Source organism: Stigmatopora argus, chromosome 21 (genome assembly GCF_051989625.1).
Source record: "Stigmatopora argus isolate UIUO_Sarg chromosome 21, RoL_Sarg_1.0, whole genome shotgun sequence".
In the NCBI taxonomy this organism is placed as follows: Eukaryota; Metazoa; Chordata; class Actinopteri; order Syngnathiformes; family Syngnathidae; genus Stigmatopora; species Stigmatopora argus.
Genome location: NC_135407.1, coordinates 6,760,439 through 6,781,538, shown reverse-complemented (window position 1 = coordinate 6,781,538; position 21,100 = coordinate 6,760,439). Strand labels below are relative to the sequence as shown.

Here is a 21,100-nt window from a genome sequence, read left to right as displayed (position 1 = left end):
GTGAGAACAAGCATGTGAGCTCATTAATAATGTCTTAAATAAAGATAGTTTACTAGCCTCCAGTCTGCATTAGTGATAATCCGATGGTGGGTATTGTAATTGGCAACCGATATGGCTATTTTGGGATTTTCTCACAAGATAGGATCCGATATTTTTTTAAATAAATGATGGTAATAGAATTTTGTAACCCCCTGGGCTTGTTTGAACACCAAAAATATGAGGTTGCATTTCTTTTGCCATTATTTTTACGGGACTTTTAATCGAATCAGCACCTGGACAGCTCCAGTCTCCATTGAAACAACAATCACATACAAAGAAATATTTTCCATGCTTCTTTCTTCAATCTAATGTTTGTTTCCCATCCATCTATTATTTGTATATATGCCTCTCCGCATTTATAGTAAAGCCACTATATTTGTTGGAACCTTCAAGCTGGTGTACAGACCCTACAGACGTCCAATCGGTTGCCTAAAATGTCTTACGGTATCTCTGCAAGTGAACCACATATGGAGGTGAAGAGCAAAGGAGGATGGGTACGTATGAGAGAGCGAGAAAGAGAGAGAGAGTGTGTTGGGGGAGAGCGGCGCGGTGCTCTCACTGCTGTTTCTCCATCCTTGCCTGCACAGTGGTCGGGGGAGCTGCAGGAAGAGGAGGACGTTTGGAACACCGCACTGAAGACCACAACTCTCCACTACAAGGTAAGGAGGATGTCGGATGCTAGTTCCTCATGCTATGGAAGCGGACGCGCCGCCTCATTTCGTCAATAGCGCCGTACCGTCAAGACAAGGATTTGGTGCAGATGGGCTGTTTGCTGCAGCCCAACTGAGTGGACGCGTTGACATGGCTGTTGCGCGTCTTGCAGCTGTGTCAACTTGAAAGCAAGAAGTGGAAAAAAATGCAAGTTGCAGATGAGCTTCAAATGGCAGAAATTGCATCCGTGCGTAAAGGTTCGCTGACCATGAAAGCGCGCCCCTTCTATGCGGTTTGCGCCTCCGTGTTTGAAATCGGAGGGAACGCAGCAGGCAGCGGGCGGAGCTATTACAGTTATTTGCACTGCATTGCACTGAGAAGTGAGAAGGTTCAAAATCAATCACAGCGACGCCGCCATCCTCCAGGGGTGCCGCTAATAACGGGGTGTGGGATGTATTCATCTACCTGCGTGTGTTTGTGTACTCTTTGATTAAGAAGTGTCCCAGCACAACCCTTTAGCGCACGTTTGAGCAATGGTGAACACTTGGCCCGCAGCCGGTTTCGTGCCATTCGTTTCAGTGAGCCCATCCACTCGGCGGCTTTGTAGTTGGCGGGAACATCAGGGTTTTGGGAAGGTTGCGGGATTTTTGCCGCAAATTTGAACCTACTTAAAGACGGGAAAGTGGCATAAGTTGTGACTTCATGGTGACCAGAGGCCTGCTCCTGTGGCTTTGGGGTATCTGACACTTTCCACATGTTGGTTTTGTCTCACTACTCATTTTATGTGAGATATTTTCCGGGCTATTGTAGTTTGGCTGAGCCTGCGACTTATGTCCCTTTTTTTTCTCCACCCTGACCACCAAGAGTGTGTTTTTAGGCTGACGTTATCCAAAACAATGTGGCTATTTCATCCCAAATTAGCATTGCATTCTTGAAATTCACACCAAATGTGGTTATAAATACGATAAACAAGCGATGACAATGCAAATGCTTGACACACTCCACTCGTCCAAGTAAATGGCCATGCTCGCCAATGCATGCGTGGGCGGAGTCATTCAAGACTGATATTTCATGCAGTGTGCACTCCCATCATGAGCCCCCAGCCTGAATATTAAATCCAATAGTAAATGATAACAAACTGATCACAACCACGTCTTGAAACCACTTGCATTTTTGTTTTTTGCTGAATGTGCCCTTTGTTCTCCATATTTCTTTTCTTGCTTGTCAACCCAGTTTGCCACGGTTTCCATTGGAGACCACCTCGATCACATGCAATTTGCTCGCCTGGATTCTTTCAGATGAGAGGGCAGTGTGACAAAACAGTGCACACGTTACTGGTGAGTCATGCAAATGACATTTTTCAATAGATGGAAGAACTGCTGGCTTATGACTATGTTCTGACCCATCATGCACTTGTGTAGAAAGACTGAGTGTCAAAACAGAACTTTGAAAATGACAATGACCGTTCATTCATCACAATAAATGCTCTGAGGAGAGTGTTTACTTTCGTGATTGATAGAAAAGGGCATCGATGCGTTCTTATTTGCTATTCCATCACAGTTTAGCTAACGATTTCTCCGTCGCTTGTTTGGAGTATACAATGTTGTAAAATTGGCTAATGAACGCTAAACTGTGCGCCATGAATAACAGTACTTACGAGTTGACCTTTGCATGAATGAAAACTGACAATCCAATCCATGTTTTGATTCATCGTGGAGCCACTTTGTCTCAATTCAGCGTTTTTATCCGCCACAAAATGCAAATGAACAAGACAAAATGACCATCAGATAAAATTGAATAGCTTTCGTACCTTGACAGTGATTTTCTCTTTGGAGGCAGGATGCAGTGTTTTAATATGTTTCCTTGGACAGATGCATCACTAGGATTGGCTGAGCACTTTTGTTCTTCTCTGAGGATGTTGTGGGCTTCAGAACAAGAAGAGCTGCAGAAGAAATTAAATAGTTAGTAGTTGTTGGGCAGAACGTAGTTGTGCATTCTCACTTTAGTGGAAATACGCTATTAAAGTCATCTTCACCATCACTGCATCGTTACTATTGATGCAGGTTTGTTAGAGGTTTTTTTGTTTGTTTGTTTGTTTTAATGTGGCCATTTTGCCTCCGGCTGGGTGTTCACTGATATTAAATTCTACCATTTTTATCTCCGTTTGCCTTGTCAGACAAGTCCGTTATTAATCTGTTATTCTTTATTTATCTGACTTGATCATATCCGTAGCATCAGTGCATGTTTACACTTTCCGTCTATCATTGCACCTTCTGCGGTGAAAACAAAACACTCCACCGCAACAATATGCCCCTGGTCCACTTGGACAAGCCATCACAAGAGCTGTCCATATTCTTGAGGCAGAAAATTTTCAGAGGAAAAAGGCGCTTCCTCTTCTTTAAACGGCACGTGATCTGGTTTAAAGAGGACTTGGAACAGAGCTTCCACGCTAGCGGTAAGGTTAAAGAGGCACGAGTAATTGCTGTAACCTATCTGGATTTGGAGGAGGGGGGCGGGGTTGATTCCGTGTTCCCTGCGTCCTCTTCTCTGATGCGCTTGGGCATGAAATTGTTCCCCTTTCCATTGTAGCAAGCCTCGAGCCTGTAAGTCAATTGGCCATCAGATGAGTCGGCCTTTCTTCATTTGTGCGTCTCATTAAACACTGCGGCTGACCATTGGCGTTAGACGGGGGGGTTACGGATGGACCAGTGGCATCGGGTGACCCTCACCACGACCATTTCGGGCTAAAAATGAAGCGAAACTGCGAATGCGAGATATCGCTGGAGGAAAACATTGCATTCATTACACAAGGGAGCAATGCGGCAGTCCAAAAATCTATACAGTATGAAAAATATGCTGCGCTTGTGTGAGTGTGTTTACCAAGAGGACCAAAACGTTTCCTCACGCTGGGTGCCGGAGCATCCCAAGAGGTGTGTGAGGAACTGTTGTAACTGTTCATTTTCATGGGTAATAATTAAGCCAGCACACGCCGTACATTTGCTTTTTCATAACAGCGCTTCCCGTGGGATGAGCAGCGCGCAGCCTGATGTGCAAAGAGCGTAAAATACTGTTAATAAAACGTCTTTTCCAAGCTAAAGAAAGCGTCGCTATTGCTCAATTGTGTCATTCATTTGAAAATCATAACGATTGATTGGGTATAAAAACCCTTACAAATCGTTAGTGGTGAATTAAAAGGCACGGTACACTCTAGATCAGGGGTGTCAAACTCGGTTGGTTTGCGGGCCGCTTTAACGTCAACTTGATTTCACGTGGGCCGGACCATTTTAGATATAATATTTAGATTTTTTTTAATAAATGGATTAAAAGAACTGGATTAAAATCCCTGAATATTCAGTTTTTTATAGATCTAAAACAATGTTTATTTTAGCTTTTTTATATATATTTTTAGATTTTACAAAATGATTTTTGACTTAAAAACACAGAAAAAAATGATTAAAAAATTACAATTATTGATTTAAAAGGGGGGAAAATTAGGAAATTTAATATACATCTATACTCTTCATTTTAATTTGATCCTAAAACAGAAAGTCGGCACTGATGATATACTTTCCCGGGCCACACAAAATGATGCGGCGGGCCAGATTTGGCCCCCGGGCCGCCACTTTGACACACGTGCATGAGTTCGAAATTTTGACAGTATTAAGAGGAATTTTTAACCTCATCCTTGTGTCATGTGGTGCTGGTGGACACACCCAGGCAATAAAAAAAAAAAAAGAGATGGCCACCTAATGGAGTGGATGAGCAAAGGCTGTCGATGAGTCACGGGAAAATGGCTTTTGATTGATGGAACATGGGGGGACGAGTTGAAATACTGGGCTTTATCACAAGAATGGCAGCCGGTCATTGTCTCCCAGCGTGGTGCACTATTATTTGCCTCAGTGTACTCTCCTCCCGCCTCCCCATGTCATTCTCTTCTGGCCGTTCCATCTTCCCAATCTCTCACTGTCATCATAATGCCTTCATCCATCACAACGCTGTCCCTCTATGATGGCGCGAGGCTTCCCGAACTTTCCAGCGCAAACAAGTACGTTCCTTCCCATTCGACTTGCCGGCTCCCGTCGCGGGAGAAGGTGGACGCGCTTTAAGCGGGAGATGTTTGCGCTTGGATTTAAATAGATAATGGCAGGGACCGGGCGTTTGTTGGGCCCGCTGAATAATGCAGGAGACTCCTGGAGCCATTGTTGCTAGGCGTCCCTGATGTAGCGGCTCACAAAGCTTGCAAAATTCATCCCTAAAGTGATGTTATCTTTCTTTCCTTAACACGCAAGCTTCTAAATTGAGCCTCGGTGGGGATTGGGCATGTTGACGTTTGATGGTGTTGCTGGGTTTTTGGTTCTCAAGTGTACTGGTTGAACGTTCCCAAAGACGTGAACCGGTGTCTACTGTTGAAGTTCAATGCATTTTTTTTCCAAACTTTGCATCCCATATGAGGACAAGCTGGAAAATAGATGAATAGATGGTGTCAGTAATATGACCTTACTTGGAAAAAATCCCTTTTTTAGCTCATAGAAAGAAATAGTCACTGTGTTGTTTTCTTCCATTACTAGACGTGATATGATTTTTTTTCTTTTCATACTCGAAAATGACGCTGTCAACAATGGACAATTGATATAGTTGCCATCTGGCTTAGTATTTTATTTTTAGGGCTTGACGGCCTTAACTGTACGTTTTGACGACACAGAATAATAGAGCTCATTTACAGCCCAAGTCCTTAAAATGTGAGAAGAAGCATAATTGATTAGCCATATTACACCCCATAAATCCTCTTACCTTCAGTGCTAGGAAAAAATTGTGTTATTTCATCTAATGTCACGTTCTGATGGAATGTAATCAGTGGAAATGATTGACTCGGTGTCATGATAATAACCGGCCATGTAATTCCCTCTAATAATCTATTTTGGCCAATCTGTTTCTACACTCTGTCAGAGACAAAAATAAAGGAATAATAGAACAGGGTTTTCGAATGGGTCGGTGTGAGGGATCATGTTATTTTCATATCTGCAGAGAGTGTCTTACTTTTCTAGAATCTGCGTTTGGTGTCTCTTGGGGGGCATCTGAGACACTTGTTTATGTGTGGTACTCGTCTCCTGTCTGTCAAGAGGAAAGAGAGAAGGCCAAATGTTAGATGTTTGACTGAGATGGTTGGAAAAATAGACAGGAGAAAGATATATAGTTATTATGGGGGGTTTTATGCTTAAGTGTTGTGGCCCAATATCTGTGTTCACTGTAATTTCCAGTTGGCTAGTTTAGTTTTAATGTGGCACATCTGGAAGAAGGCCAGAGGCAGCAGCTGATGTGTTGGGAAGTGAAGGGAGTTGGGTGAGGGGGAGTCCACAGCTGTCCGTGTTTTGACCTGCTGGGCAGACATTTGGAAGGGGCAGACAGCCATGATACTGCAGGGAGCATGAGACCTTTTTTTATGTGTGGAATGCCACTGCCATCGGGATGAAATAAGGAAGGATGTTGATGATTGCGTTAAATGTGCTTTTTCTTGGACTCTATGTGCTGGGAAATGTCAATAAAAACAGAATACTATGGGTTTCTATGTATTGAATGACATGATTTGTAATTAAAGCTTAAATATATATTTTGGAAATTGTAAGGAATAGCCCAATTTTCATTTGATCATGCTTTCATGGTACAAATCAGCAGGTTTTGTGTTTTTTTTTCCTGTGATGTGTATTTAAAAAGCAATCCTGTGGATGAGGTCCCTCACACAATGGAAATGATTATCTTGTTGTATGTTTGCGTTGTTGGCCCGTGATTACTTAAGTGCTACTAAGGAGATTATGTGTGGCAGTGTAGATGAAGGTTGGATATGTTATGTAGTAATCAGTTTGTGATTGATTTTTCTTTGGTGGCGCATTAAAAAATAATTTACACTCAATGTATTGATTCTTTGGGATGAGCCCTATTTTTTTTAAGTCCAAACACACACACACAATTTACTTTGATTGCTAGAAGGTGGATAAATATTAATGCGGGAACGAAACAATAGAGATTTATGGTATCAATGCTTCCGTACGGATTTGTCAATCGCCCTTACTGGTTCAGTTTTGAAAGAGCTTGTGGACTAGATTGCTGATTGTGTATGTGAAGAATAAAAAAAGTCAAATTGCCCTATTTATTGTTGTGCTATCACTCACTCACTCTTGACATGTCTAATATTCTCAAGACTCGCCCCTAGCCCATCTCTTATTCTTTTCCTGCTCCTACGAAACCTGCGAGTCTCTCCCGCAATCTAATCGCTCACGAGCTGCTTTGTGGACAAATGAAAAAAAAGGTGAGGGTTGAGATGAAGCCAAGAGGGAAAATGCCAAGTGAGTGAGGACATTGGTAGGAAAAGTTCAAGGGTGAGCGGTGATGGAGCGCCGGACAGATGAGGGACGAGGTCAGCGGAGAGTCGTGTGGATGGAAGGGGAAGAAGAAGTGGTGGCTTATGGGAAAAATGGAGGGGTGAGGCTGAGGTGACACCAAGGACGGACGGAGAAGGGGCCGTGATTTACTTGAGCAAAATATTGAACGGTAGCAGCGAAAAGTAGACGAAGTGGGTACGCTATAACTAAAAAGACGATATTTCTTTCAAATGGCACTTCATATAATAACTCATGCAGTCAATTCACAGGTAAAGGTCACGTTTAGAATAATAGCCAAGTTAGTTTGTCGTAAAATACTTACAAAAATATAATAAGATTGCACTCAAGAACAATGGGCTAGTAGCCATTTTGTACCTAAAGATTCTGCCCAACACATGACTAGTCGGCCATATTGCCTTTGTCTCCACCTTGACCTTCTATTAAGCTTTATTCTTTTCCTCCTCATTTCATATTCAACGCAGCCATCCAGGTCAGTTCTAATTATCGGGGCGCAATTGGAATTGACTTTTCAATTTTTTACGCCTTAGTGGGGGAAAATCACACGGCGCCTGCCTTCGCCTCTCTCGCCGCGTGACTTAATATGCCTGAAACATTCACCTCAGTGCGCCGAGGCTCCGCACGGTGCAGAGTGACCGCCTGTGTGATGTGAGCTGGAAAAAGAAAGACGGGGGCTGTTATTGTAAGTCACGCTAAGGTCAGGCGGAGCGTGTGATCAGAGGGGTGTGTTTATTTGCTAAACAGCTGTCTAGGTCCAGAGACCGCGTGGGGCCGAGTACGTAGACCAACGAGCGTGGACTGCCGCGTTAAAGAGGTGGGATGGGCTCGGGTCCTGGTCTGTCTGTCTTTTCTGGGGTCCGCAGTGCAGGAAAAGATTAGAGTGGAGACACTTCTTTTGAAGTTGGGCTTTATGGGGAAGGCAACACACATGCACACACATACGCACACACTACGCTACCTCCCCGACTTAGAAAGTGATGGAATATCAATGCATTGAGACTGCAGTAGCGTGAGCATTCACATTTTAACATTCCTGTGCATGGTGCCGCACAATAACAGCATGCAATAGTGGGCCTCGTTTCAATGAGAGAATAAACGAGCGATTGAGGTTTGGGGATTTGTGGGCTTCTCAAAGACAGGGTTGTCCTTCGTATGTTTGTAAATGTGGCAGGCTCACAATGGACTCTTCTCTAATTAATGAAAGTGACCTTAATAAGAGTCTGATGCAGAAATACCAAGAGGTCATTTTGAGGTAATATGTTAGTCTCGTTAAATGTCAGTGTCACTTAGCGAGCTGCGGCTCATTGGTTTTCTCGAGACATTTTGAAAATCATACTTGGGTGTTAAAGAATATTTTGTTGGGAATGAACAAGACTGCAGGTATCAGGTGTGGATTAAATGTGGTGCGTCATTCAAAACTTCTACCTGACCTATCAAATAAGGGTCATTTACTTTTTTCACATTGCCAGATTTACCAATTCATTGACTTCAATATGACATTGTAATGTTAAAGTATAGTATAGTGTACTTCGATTTTTGTAAGGACACCTTTAGCGGTTCTCCAATCAATCTACAGAATGTCCCGGCCCGCTGCGAAGAGGGATCGGCCTTATTCTGTCATTAGGATCGTAGCCAAGTGACAAGCAATATGGATCGTGGATGAGTGCACTCGAGATGCGTGCGAGGGCAGCAGCGACCGCCCAGTGAAATGAGAACTAGAAACTAAATAATATCGCAGTGGAAAAAATTCACTTCTCTACGTCTCGGTTAAAGAAACATGAAAAAAAATACAAAATAGTCGTTTTTGCGTATGATGGAGCATATTTTCCTACATGCAAACGCAGCATCATACAAGTATGCGTGTGTTTTTAACACGCCGCTAACTATTTATGTACAAAATCTGAACAACTGCAAGGGTACCTCATGATGTGTGTGTTATCTATAGAGAATAAAGTGCCTTAATGTGGCGCTAGTTTCCCCAGCGTTGGCTTTGTGTCAGCGCCCAGTTGAACATTGTTACAGATCAATGCCACTGACACGCATGTGAAGCACACACACACATACACACACACGCTCACATATACTCACACACAGTTGGGCTTGTTTACAGTTTAAACAGCAGGTGGCTAAGATAACAAACACTTAATCCACAGCCATTTGGATGACTGAATGCAACACCCACACTGTGTCTTTTGCTTCTTTCTTTACCGCAACTGCCAATTGGGAGGAGCATTTTTTTTCAACGCAATCCATTTTGCCCATCTTTCAACTTTTTGCCAGTCACGACTGTTGGGGTCACCATGCTATTTTAAATCTTTTTTTTTAAATCTCGTTACCTCTGAATATTTGCTCTCTGCGGGTTTAAATTTAAAGGTTAAATGTGCAACAAGTTTGCTGCAAGAGTTTGCTGATCTTTACTTTTCCAATGTGTTTTTTTGTGAGTATAAATGTTTGTCTTCCTCGAAATGTTTAATGAAAACTGGACTTGCACAAGTAAACTGGAATAAACTCCAGCTTCACCGCAAAACGTTAGAAAATGATCCATTTTGTACCAAAGTTCTGCTAAAAGCACACTGTGGCGATTAAAAAGAAAATAGAAATGTCTAACTTATTCATAATGTTTTAAATTGGGGAATCACATTCAATAAAGGTAGCAAATATTTTCAAATTCTGCAATTAAGAAGTACAGATATTTATGTTTCAAAAATGGGAAAAAGTGTCGATTCAACTGTTTTAAGCAAATGTACACCTTAAAATGAACTTAAAAAGACTGTCGATTTTGGCTCAAAGACAAGCACAAGATAGTACTATACTATTTTTGAAAATAAGCATGCACCTGAATTATGCAACACCGATCTTCGGCATCCTTCTTCTGTCCGAGCAGCTGTTCTCCTAGCCGCTACCTTTTAGCGCCAGCCTCCTTTTCACTTCCTGTTGCGACGAAAAGTGATGAAAGAGAGTTAGTGAAAGCTGCCTCTTGAGTTGCTCTTTGAAGAGCTTCCAGGGCCTCCTCTTCTCGCTCTTCACAGAGTTCACTAAAGACCACAAACGTGTGGATTTGGAGAGTTTTACCATCCTCGTGGCAGCTGCAGCTTCACACATCTGATGCCGGTCAGATGCACTTTGTTTCCCATTCAGGTTCACCGACCCTCTGGCCAATCAGCACGTCCGATTTCAAAACGCTTACCACAAACCAGCGTGGCGTATGGATAGAAAAGAACCCTCGTATGTAAAGTGTTTATTGTCGGGACCTTCTTCTGCCTTCATATTGCTCACTTTGTCCATTTTTTTTTCCATCAGTGGCTTCTCATTCATTTGGGAGATGTGGGAAAATATCATCTGCGCACGGGAAGAAGCACGTTGACTTATGGGAAAGGAAATTGCTGGAAATGGCGAGCAATGGCGCTTTAGCATGGCAAGTAAGCAATGAAGGTTCCACTAGTCACCATAGCAACCCTTTATAGGACCCATCACCAATGAAATTAGAGTTAGCTTTGATGCAGGCGGTTGAAGGGGCTCGGAAGCTGATAAATAATGCCAATAAAGCGTATTCATCACAAGTAGTGCAGGTGAATGAGTGACAGCAAGCGCCACTTTATGCCAGGGTGGGATTCAAAAAGCAGATTGGTGGCCACCGGATTCGAAAATCTTATGTATATATTTATTTTTTTAATGTCCCGTGCACATCTCACGCTCTGTATTCAAATCTATGTCGTTATCTATGCTTCCGTTTGAGATTTAGGGCCGGTGATTGTGCAGATGCGAGTGTAGGCATCATCTTTTGGTCTATTTTGATATGGCGTACCTCACACTGACAGTTTTTTATCTTTTTTTTATGCTGCAGCCACTCTGAAGAATGTTTGGTGCATAGCTGTTTTTGATCTACTCTTTCTCTTCTTGTTTTTCGCCTGTCAACTGCCTTGACCCATATCTGCATCGGAATTGTGTCATTTGAACCGTGCCGTGTAGATGACGTCGTGGTTTTGTCCTCCTTACTGCAGTACTGAATGGTCTTTTACTTGAATGTACACGTACAGTACATTTACATGATCACAACCATTTTTAAGCTCTTAATTTTGACTCGGAATGCACTGACAAAGGAATTTCCGCCCCCAAAAAACGTAATGTTCTCCAAATTTTTACGAGTTTGTACCACACTTATTCCCCTACGATGCTTTCAAGCTGCATCTATTTTCAGTGCATCATCTGAAGCAAAATGCTACATGGTAACATCAAATCGTACCTCCAGTAGCATTTCCACTCCAAGACCTTTTTATTTGGTCTTACGCTAAAGCGAGCGCAACGCTGCCAGCCTAGTGCAAAAACTGTGAAAGAATTAATAGTGTTGCGAAATCATCCACCCTCATCAGACCTCCATTCTCTTCCCCGCGTCGTGCAGTGACTCAACTGCACTGGCATCCATGTGGAAAATGTTAGGACAGGAAGCAATGAAGATATCTATCATTGCACATCCAGGGCGCGTTGATGGCTTGTGTGGCGTTGCTAGCGCTACCCAATGTTTACAACGTAGCATTTGCACTCCACTGGCCTGATCTTGCAGCCCCCACAGGGAATTGATTCCTGCTGCCTTTTCACATTTCCGTCTTCCCCTTTCCATACTCGCTCGTCCTGGTAATGTCATTTTCTACCCTTGCTGCATCCCTGGCGCCAATGTCTTGATCATTCTCCATCTGATCTTTGGGTCGCTCTCTGCTCGTTCCCCCCGGCCGGGTCTCTTGTCACGACTGCTTATTTTATTGTTTTCTACGGTGGCTCAAAGCAGCTAATGTTTTCCCACCGCCTGGCAGCCTCCTCCCCCTGCTTTGGGCTTTTACCGCCCTTGTGTTCACGCCCGCTGTCTGTCTAATCACACGATCGTTTTTGGTTCAGGCTCTCCTCACCGTTTTTCTTCCCCCGTCAGGTCCGTCCTCCTCATTCTTTGTGTTTGCACGCCATCGCCGAGTGTTGTCCTTCCCTCCACTTCTCCGTCTGTCTCTGTGTACCGGGGTCCCGTCTTCAGCTTGGTTGACACAGCCTGGTTGACAAAAAGATTACGTCTCACATCTTTGTTTAAAAAGTGACATTTTCTTTGTTTTTTTCGCCCAAGTGTCTGCTTTTGGAGAGAGCACTTAGAATTCCTAATAGGTCTTGTTCTCATTTGTGTGAGGTGGAAAAAAAAAGACGCCAATATTTAACCAAGATTGTTATCGGCAGTTTAACGTTTTACATTTGAATAGGCCGCCATGCCTGAACAATATTGCAATTGATGTTTGTACTCACTCCCAGTACGTGGTGTACTCGTTGAATTGAATATTAGTGTTCAGAAAGGTTGTCTCCTGTAATTTTAACGACCTCGGTTAAGTTTGTATTGTCGTTCCAATTCTGTCTTTCATTTGGAGGATTTCACAAAGTCAACTCGCTTGTAATACTGCCAAAAACTATCAAATCAGAAGGAAAAAATAAGAGCCCTTTTTCCAAAAAGAGTAAAAACATTGAAATAAAAATTATTATTATTCACAAAATACTGGGGGATAAAACCCAGACCAAAAAATGCCAAGTGTGAATTTCCTACATTCATTTTTAATGAGTGTAGTTCCTGTTTTGACTATAGACATGGATATAAAAGACAATAAGGAGTAGGTAGGTGGTTGATGATCCTAATTTGCATTGTTCAGCCTTGCAAACCCAGTCATACCGTCATTTTAAATATGTTTTGTTTGTTGTGGACTCCTGCATCAATATGCTAAAAATCCGTGGGAGTCATGCATCTTGCATCAAAGGCATTTAGCAACTCCACTGTACACATTTATTTGCTTGCCACGGGTTACCAAACCCTTTCAATCGTGCCCTTTTCAGGTGAATTATTTAGCATTTCCATAGTGAAAGCCTTCTACACATAAAAAAGGCAAAGACTGAATGGTAATCTGTGGGCAACCGCCCAAAAGATGAAGGAATAACATTTTCTTTCAATTACAACTTTGATTATCATCACACTTCATCAAACTGATTTTCTCCAGAGATGACCTTAAAACGCATTATTTGAGATTTCAGCGCTCCATTAAATCATTTCCCAAAATGAAAAATCCCTACTTTTCTATATTTAATCCAGGGTAAATGGGATATAGCCGCCATTTTTTTCACTATTTATATTTGATTGCAGCACTTGATTATGCGGCGTGCAGTGCATACTAAAAAGTCACATGTGTGCATAATTTAAAATGAGTGGAAATCAAATATGTTCCACTCGCTTTCATTTATAGACCATTGAATACCGTGGCACAATATTATGGCTTTTTTTTTTATTAATCAGACTTTGCTGAAATCCTCTTTATTTTATGTGCATTACATTTTGGCTCATTTACTTTGTATTTAATCCATTCCTATCTAATTATTGATCCCATTATGTGTTGTATTGGCCTCTTTTTTGCTATTCTACGCATTAAATAAATGGATCCGTCAGCCAATCGACAGGACAACCAATCAAGATGCAAAATATGGAAAGGGTTCTATTCCAGTTTGCGATGGCATCCGCACAAACGCCGCTCAGAGTGTGACACATGTGTCCCGAGCAGGCAGGTGCTTCGGCCGCCGAGTGAAAGAGAGTATGAAAAATTGATGTGGCCTACTTAGAGCAGCTGAGCAGAGAGCGTGCAGGGAAACGGGGTGCCATGCCGGCTTCGTATTAGATTTCGGAATCAAGCAAAAGCAGATTTTTTCCTCCTCTGTGCATTACATCACTTTGTGTGTGTGTCCGTGTGCATTTGAGTGTGCGCTGGGGCTAGCACATTGATTGCAAATGAGTAAAAGTTGAAGCCCTACCTTCTCGTAGCCGCTCTCCGCAGTTCTCATTAGCCCGTCTGGCAATTTTGGACGCTGTTTAACCAAGTGCGGCTCCTTTAGCTGTCCTCCTCCCGTTAAAAAGGCCATGGGGGACGGGGGCGCCATCCCTGAAGGAGTCAGCACAATGGAAAGCGCCGCATGTTAATCAACGCTCACAAACGGCGTGCACATGCCAGGGAAGAAGCCTCGCCACTCTAGCCCTTTTGCTCGGGGGGAATAAGTTAACGACCAAACGAGGGTTTGTTTATTAGCAAGTTATTGTATGGCGCTAGTCTTCGTGGAACGTGCACGTGATGGATTCGACAAAAGTCTTTGAGCTCTGGGTCATCACATTTAGAGAAACGTGGAATCGAATATATTTAAGAGCTTTTAGAGGGCAAGTGACTATTTTTGGCTACGAATAAAAACATGTCATGTTCTTCCGGACTATAAGTCGCATGAGCCAAAGAATGCACAATAAAAGGGAAAAATAGATACTAGTTGCAGTTTTTTTTAGTTAATAAGAAACCAAGAAAAAGCATTATACGTTAAAGTAATAGTAAAATAGATGGACAAAATAGGCATATGTTCATGTAATATATTTGATTAGATATGATTAAATGTGATGGCAAATTGTGACATATTTAACCGAGGAATTAACCAAATGTTTAACACTAGTGTAGATAAAAGTCATATTTATACTGAAATTGGCAGCAATTGGCTGATATCGTCCTTCGTTTCAACCTCATTGTGGGAATATTTGATCGTGCTCCACTATGTAATAATTTATACGAACTCACCCTTGAATTTGTTATAACTTTGCGAAAATTACTTAACATTTACAACATGTGGCTGCTGCAGTTAGTGTTGAAATCATTAAAAACTAATGCAAAACCTCCCCTCTGTGTAACCATCAACGTTAAGGACAGGTTAACTGTGAGTGCAAATTCACAATGAAGACAATTAGAGGGAACGGTTGACAGATGATATTAACTAAAAGCAGAGGAGGTGACCTTTAAAAGTTGTCATTACGGCGGATGCGCAGGGGGGTGTTTTTCCATGATAACTTCCAGCTAATTAAGAATAAATGAAAATTAAACCAGCAAGGCTATTTTTGTTTACCTTGAAGGAAAGACGTATAAATATAGATGTCTAGTACATCATCTTAGCGGGAAGATCAAATGCCGGTAAATGTGTCAAATGAAAAGAGTGGCTTCTACTGATGTGTTTCAATATGTACCCCAGGGAAGAAAAGTTCACTTTGACATAAGGGTCTAACAGATGGACGTGGACGTAGCTTGCATGTGAGCCCGATGGATATTGATGTAGCAGTTCCCTAATGAACGTGAACACGCACGCACATAGTCTCTCTACTTTTAGTCTCCAACTGTATTTTTCACAGCATTCTAATAATGGATGTGATAAATGTGCAAGTCATCCTAAGTTAAAGCAACACAAAAATACATGACTCTGTAGTCCCCAGTTAATCCTTCCCTTCAACTTTTTCCTTTTTTTCCCTTCCAAGATCCTGTCCTCTCCTTGACTGCCCATTTAAGGATTTAAAAAAAGCTTCTTCAAGGCGTGCGGGAAATAATCCACTGTTTCCATAATCCTGCGTGGATGGATGCACTCAAACTATAAGTACACTATTTGCACACATGCATATTCAAATAAGTATTCAGTCACTTACACGTTTATATCCACAGATTCAGACATTTAAACACACGGCGAGGTTTGCTAGGAAGTGCCAAAAGAATCTTCCAATTTCAATGTAATCTTTACTGTATGATACTTTTGGAATATTTACAGAATACTTTGTGTGGTGAAAAGTATACAATACTTCCAATGTGAGTGTGAGTGAAGTGGGTCAAAAAATGGTGGAATCTATTCTCACATGACGAAAAGTGCTCAGTATTCTAACTTGGTTTGTGTTTTTTTGTGTGTATGGAAGAGCATTTCTACGCAGGCACAAAAAGAGCAAAAGGGCTCCCTGAAGGAAAAACCTCATTCCGAGGCTTTGCCTGTCGATATTACAGCTACAAATCAGGGCTTCCCACTGCTGAGAAGCACAAATAGTACACACTGACTTACAATCACACACAGGCGGAGTCGTAGACCGACCGGACTGGACAAGGGAATTATGACCAATCCGCCCGATACTGCCCTCCTGCCACTTGAAGCTAACACGAGAGTCGTTGGATGGCGATTAGACTTATTGAGCATGTGAATGATACTTTTTACTCAGGTCCTGATCCGCATCCACCAGCGGAATACATTTGAGACTTGTTAGGGCTTGTTTGTGCCCACTCTTTGTTCGTTCATTTGGGTAAACAAATTGAAGCAAAAGCGGAAACTAAAAGCCGTAAGCGTAATTTAGAAGATGCTTGGAGAAAACTTTTAAAAACAAATGAACAAACTCCTCTTTTTCTTAACCTTGTTAGTCACCTGGGACATGTCACTCTTAAGTAGTCTATGTTTCTAGGTTTTATGTTGCCTTTCCCCTCTTTTATTCACCCGATAAATAGAGAAATTGTGCTAAAAAACGGGTAGTTTCCCCATCGCAAAAAGCTAACACATACTGGAATAAACATGCATTATAGCCTTTATTCGTGGTCTTTATGAATGAAACGCATGGCTTATATGCGAGTAAGAGACATTAGTTTTCAGTGCCATCAAACATTTTGCTGTTGCAAAAGCTGTGGTTCAATAAATTCAGATATGTCTACTTTCAAATCTTATTTCTCGTTTGTGTGGTGGTGAAAAAAGATTTTATTTCTCCCCCTAACCTCGCCAATTTGCGGTCTTTGATTAATTCATAATTATCCTTTTTGAAGACATGACTTACTATCAAAAATTTTGTTCAGGCCCAAGCAATTATTACTAGTCATCAAGTATTACTACTCTAAAATATCAATCATCTATGCCACTGTTTTGCAAGGAGACAGATGCATATGTACAGTACTTACACAAATATAACAATTGACAATTCTATATATTCACATACCGAGTCTCATAAACGTCCACTTTCAGAATCTTTAAATTGTTATTCATGCCTTGTAGTGTTTTGCTTATTGCCACTTCCCAGAGTTTAATAAAATCATCTTTCCAAACAGAATAATTCACCCACTGAAACGGCATCATTTCTGTTTTGTTGACAGAAGACTGTGATAGCGTCATAGGAGTGTTTTCATTACTTTTTGATGAATATGTTATTCCTACTTGGCTATTCAGTTTCTGATGGATTCAAAAGAAGCACTCCAGAGTTGAGCGCATCAAAAGGAAGCCAGCTCATATTTCTGACCCGAGAGGGGCTCGACCTGGGAGGGGGGTCGATTCTGACCTTTGTCTGCCTCCTGCTCCAAGCAGGCTTTGATCTGTGGAGGTGGGCTTTGGTTGGGTTGCCATTTTCCTAAAATTGAGCCATTGGTTTTAATTAGCTAATGAACAGACCTGGTTAAATTGGATGGTCACTGTTCGAGTGGAGATTGGATGGAGAAGTGTGCTCTCATTTAATGGGAAAGCCAAGATCTGGATGAGCATTAAAAGCGATCATCTGAATCAACATGTGTGGAATTTATATACTTCAGTTAGCAAATATTAGTGTGACAGTTCCCTCACATTTCAATGGAACTTAAACTTACAATTTGAAAGGATCAGTTGATTGGCAGGTCTTTAATGACTGCGGCACATGTTGATAAGCTTTGAATTCAGGTTGAAATGATATTCAGAAGTGCTACCAGGAGCAATTAACAATCATTCCATGAGGTGGAACTGCCAGGCTGAATGAAGGAAACGGAGCAGAATAGGAGGGAAGACTCCAGACTGAAGATGAACGACAAGACAAACAGGGGGGGTTTCAGCTTTCTTTCTCCACACACTCAATAATCACAGAAATCACGGTGAGGTGTTTCACTAAAATTCCGCAAGACTGAGGATTTTGCAAGACTATTTTCAACAGCCATCTGTTAATACCGTACATGGGAAGTGTCTTAATATACGCTGTCATTGAACCGTCTTGAAAGATGATATTCGAGATGATGTTTTTGAAATTGCATCCCTTTCCTTTGTGGCATCTACAAGCAATTTTAACAGAAACATCAGCAGCCTGAGACCCTACAGTGGACTTGTAGTGTACCTGATTGACACGCGCACAAAATGATACACGGCCAAGTTAAACGGCCAGTGAATGATGGATGTGTGCGACGCTTTGTAGTGTTCCCATCTGCTCCACCCTTACAGCGGAACACTTTAGTGAGGTTCGAATACAGTTGACAAATGGACCACATTTATGCCTGGCTTCATGTCGGCTTTTTTAACGGTACTTCCATGTTTGACCTCCATTCAGATAATCTTCATTCCCAGTATGCTAACGAATAATGAGCCTGCCTGCCAAAGCTCGTATCGAATGATTTTTTTTTCTTCAAAACCACCATGTTTTCAACAACCCCCATCTTAACGCTCTCATGCGCTCCAATTGCCCCACTCGGTATTTATGTTTAACATGCAGCTCTGTTCTAGCGTAGCCACTCAAAACACATTCAAAGCCATACTTGAACCGCACTTGAGCAGTTGAGAGGAAAGCCTGCAGTTGCTTTATCTGCAACAGCAGATGAGTTAAATGCTGGGATGTTGTATGAATACTTGAGATATCCGGGTTTTAATTCTATTGGTTGTACCTTGTCGCACCACCTGGAAATACAACATGTTCAATTCTGAAAAGGTGTGTTTCACCATACGATATAATCTTAGTTCACTCATCCAGGTTAATGGTGGAGGGTTGTATTTTTGTACAATGATTACGAGAATGGATGGACCTATGTCTAACAGCCTCATCTCTCTAACTCTCTCAGATACATACGTATAGACACAACACCTGAAAATGTCAACTGTTCATCTGGCGAGGATACATTTATTCAAATATTTGCCCACATTACTGCTTTGTGCTCCTCTTTGTTCTCTCGGCTATTTATTTTGTGTCAAACTACATCCCGAACGTTACGCGTGGCAGGGTTCAGTTGGCTTAAAAAATGTCAAAGCCACAATGTATTATTTCCCCGACGCTGGGGAAAATTACTAGATAACATTTTATGCAGGATTTTTTTTAGCTTCCAATGTATGCATCGCTAGTGTCTTACATCATTTAGAGGTTTAAGATTATCTTCTGCATCATTGCATTGGAAATGCACACTATAAAGTTAAACAAATATCCCATCCATTCTCAAGTATTAGTTTTTATCTTAATGAGCTTAATAATTTTCAAATACAGAAAATGTTTATGCCCAATTTGTATTGAATTTCATCAGATTCCTGAGTATATTAGACTTTATGTAAGACAAAAAACAGTGTTTCCACATGAACGTTTGCTTAAGCTCAATATTCCAGACCCTCTGTGTAAAAATATGCAAAGTGGCAACAGTTTAACTTCAAGTGGAGAACTGGTTCACATTCCTACTGTGTGTTCAGGGGCATCCGTTTATAAGGCAAAAAATCCATGCTTGGAGTATGATCCATGTATTTGCCTTTTTAAATCGTGTCACGCTACAAACGTTACCTGGGTACAGACTCTGCAGTAGGATTTACTCAGCGGTTTGTTTTTAGACTTTCTCAAGTGAAAAATGACACAACTTAATAGCACAACAAAGAAGGACTTTAAGGTTTGGGGATTTATTTTCTTTCCTCCAGTGCAAACTTGGAATCAAGCTTGCGACTCTTAGGCACCGAAGTACACTGAGATTGATTTTTTTCCCCCAAAATCAAAAACAAAGTTGTTAATGCAGGCATCTGTTATCCTTATGGAGCACAATTGCACTCAGCATTTTTTTTCCTTTACTGCTTTTTTGTTGGCCTGCAGCAAATTCTGAAAATATAATTGAATAATCTTGAGTTCAGTCTACAATGTTATACTTCTCAGCTTGATAACGAGAGCAAGTCAGTTAAACTTTGCATCTTCTTCAACTTATAAAATATTGAAATCAATGTACCGTAGGTCAATACTTTCACGTTCCTTCAGCCTCACAGCAAAAACAATGAAATTTTACTCTTGACCAATTGCATTAAAGAGGAAGAAAGAGAAACCACACCATGCTCTTTTCATCTAAAATAGCGGCTGCGTTGTCACGCAACGGTCAATCCTGCAAATTGAACTTTCATCCCATAATAAGCCAGAGCTACACGTTAGCTGTTGGGAGAGTGCATAATAAATAGCCAAGTACAAAAGTCTCATTGCATGAAATAATAATGAGACAAGAAGAGGAGAGGTTTGAACTGGTGACCCCATGCTTCAAACTGAGCCGCGGTTACTCCAAACTCGTCGGCTTGCTGCGCATTGCACGCGTTTTCCACCAATGGGGGCACGTTAGTCCGGGATATTGGAAGGCTGTGCGTGCGGTGGGTGACTTTCTTATGCAAAATGCATGTCAGTAAAGCGAGCAAGGGAGCGAGCGAGCGAGGGAGGGGACGGCGGCCGAGAAAAAGCGCTCTAATGTTATGCAAGGCTGCGTCCTGGGCGACATCGACGGTACATTAAGATTAAGGGCTGCCCTGTCTTTTTAGTCAACTACTTCAAAGTTGTTTTGCCAGCAGAACAGAAACACATTAATTTCAAAAGAAGCTGCACAAAGTGGAAAAATATTGCATATGACAGCTCCTTTTTTTCCCATTTCAGCGGAACATATCTCACATTTATTTGTCCACGGGATGATTAAATTGCGTAAAGAATTGCTTCTGCCGCGGATCTGAATCGTCAGTGCAACTTTGTTTAGAATGTCAGGTCTATCAGATTAAGATTGATTCTTTCAAAATGTTTTTTTGTTTAATTCACCTGAACTCGATTCTTCTAAAAATAAAACGTAAACGTTTGTTCACAGACTAGATTTGTGAGAATTGGAATATTGAGTAAGGAATTATCACAATGCAAATGTGTTCTATGAGATTCTGGGTGAAATATGCTGCAATATGTTCCTGCTCACTTTATTGAGCAAACTCAGATTAACATGGACAGGGAAAAAAACAGCAGAGCAGAAAGCTATCTTCATGTGCTAATACAGAGCTTTCCAATATTGCAACAAGATGAAACATGTTGACTTAGTACGTAATTCTTACGTCCTATGAGCAAATTGGCAACAGTATTTCAACGGACTGAACAAATTACTCTCATGTAATGTTTTGCCTCTGACTGTAATTTACTTGTTAGGAGT

General features: G+C 41.5%; 2 protein-coding genes across 5 annotated transcripts in view; one reads left to right on the top strand and one right to left on the bottom strand.

Moving 5' to 3' along the window:
- Positions 1-21,100, bottom strand: part of gja4 (gap junction protein alpha 4) — a 66,624-nt gene that overhangs the window by 8,304 nt on the left and 37,220 nt on the right. Inside the window, exons 2-6 of the mRNA XM_077590786.1 lie at positions 13,905-14,032; positions 11,987-12,120; positions 9,922-10,016; positions 5,728-5,802; positions 2,501-2,632 (exon numbers count right to left, since the gene is read on the bottom strand). The gene's annotated coding sequence lies outside the window, so the exon portion shown is untranslated. The remainder of the gene's footprint in view (positions 1-2,500; positions 2,633-5,727; positions 5,803-9,921; positions 10,017-11,986; positions 12,121-13,904; positions 14,033-21,100) is intronic.
- dlgap3 (discs, large (Drosophila) homolog-associated protein 3) overlaps positions 573-21,100 on the top strand; it is a 59,490-nt gene continuing 38,962 nt past the window's right edge. For 3 of the 4 annotated variants that reach the window (XM_077590779.1, XM_077590778.1, XM_077590776.1), the window contains exon 1: positions 573-698. The gene's annotated coding sequence lies outside the window, so the exon portion shown is untranslated. The remainder of the gene's footprint in view (positions 699-21,100) is intronic. The other variant, XM_077590777.1, reaches the window with a different exon arrangement.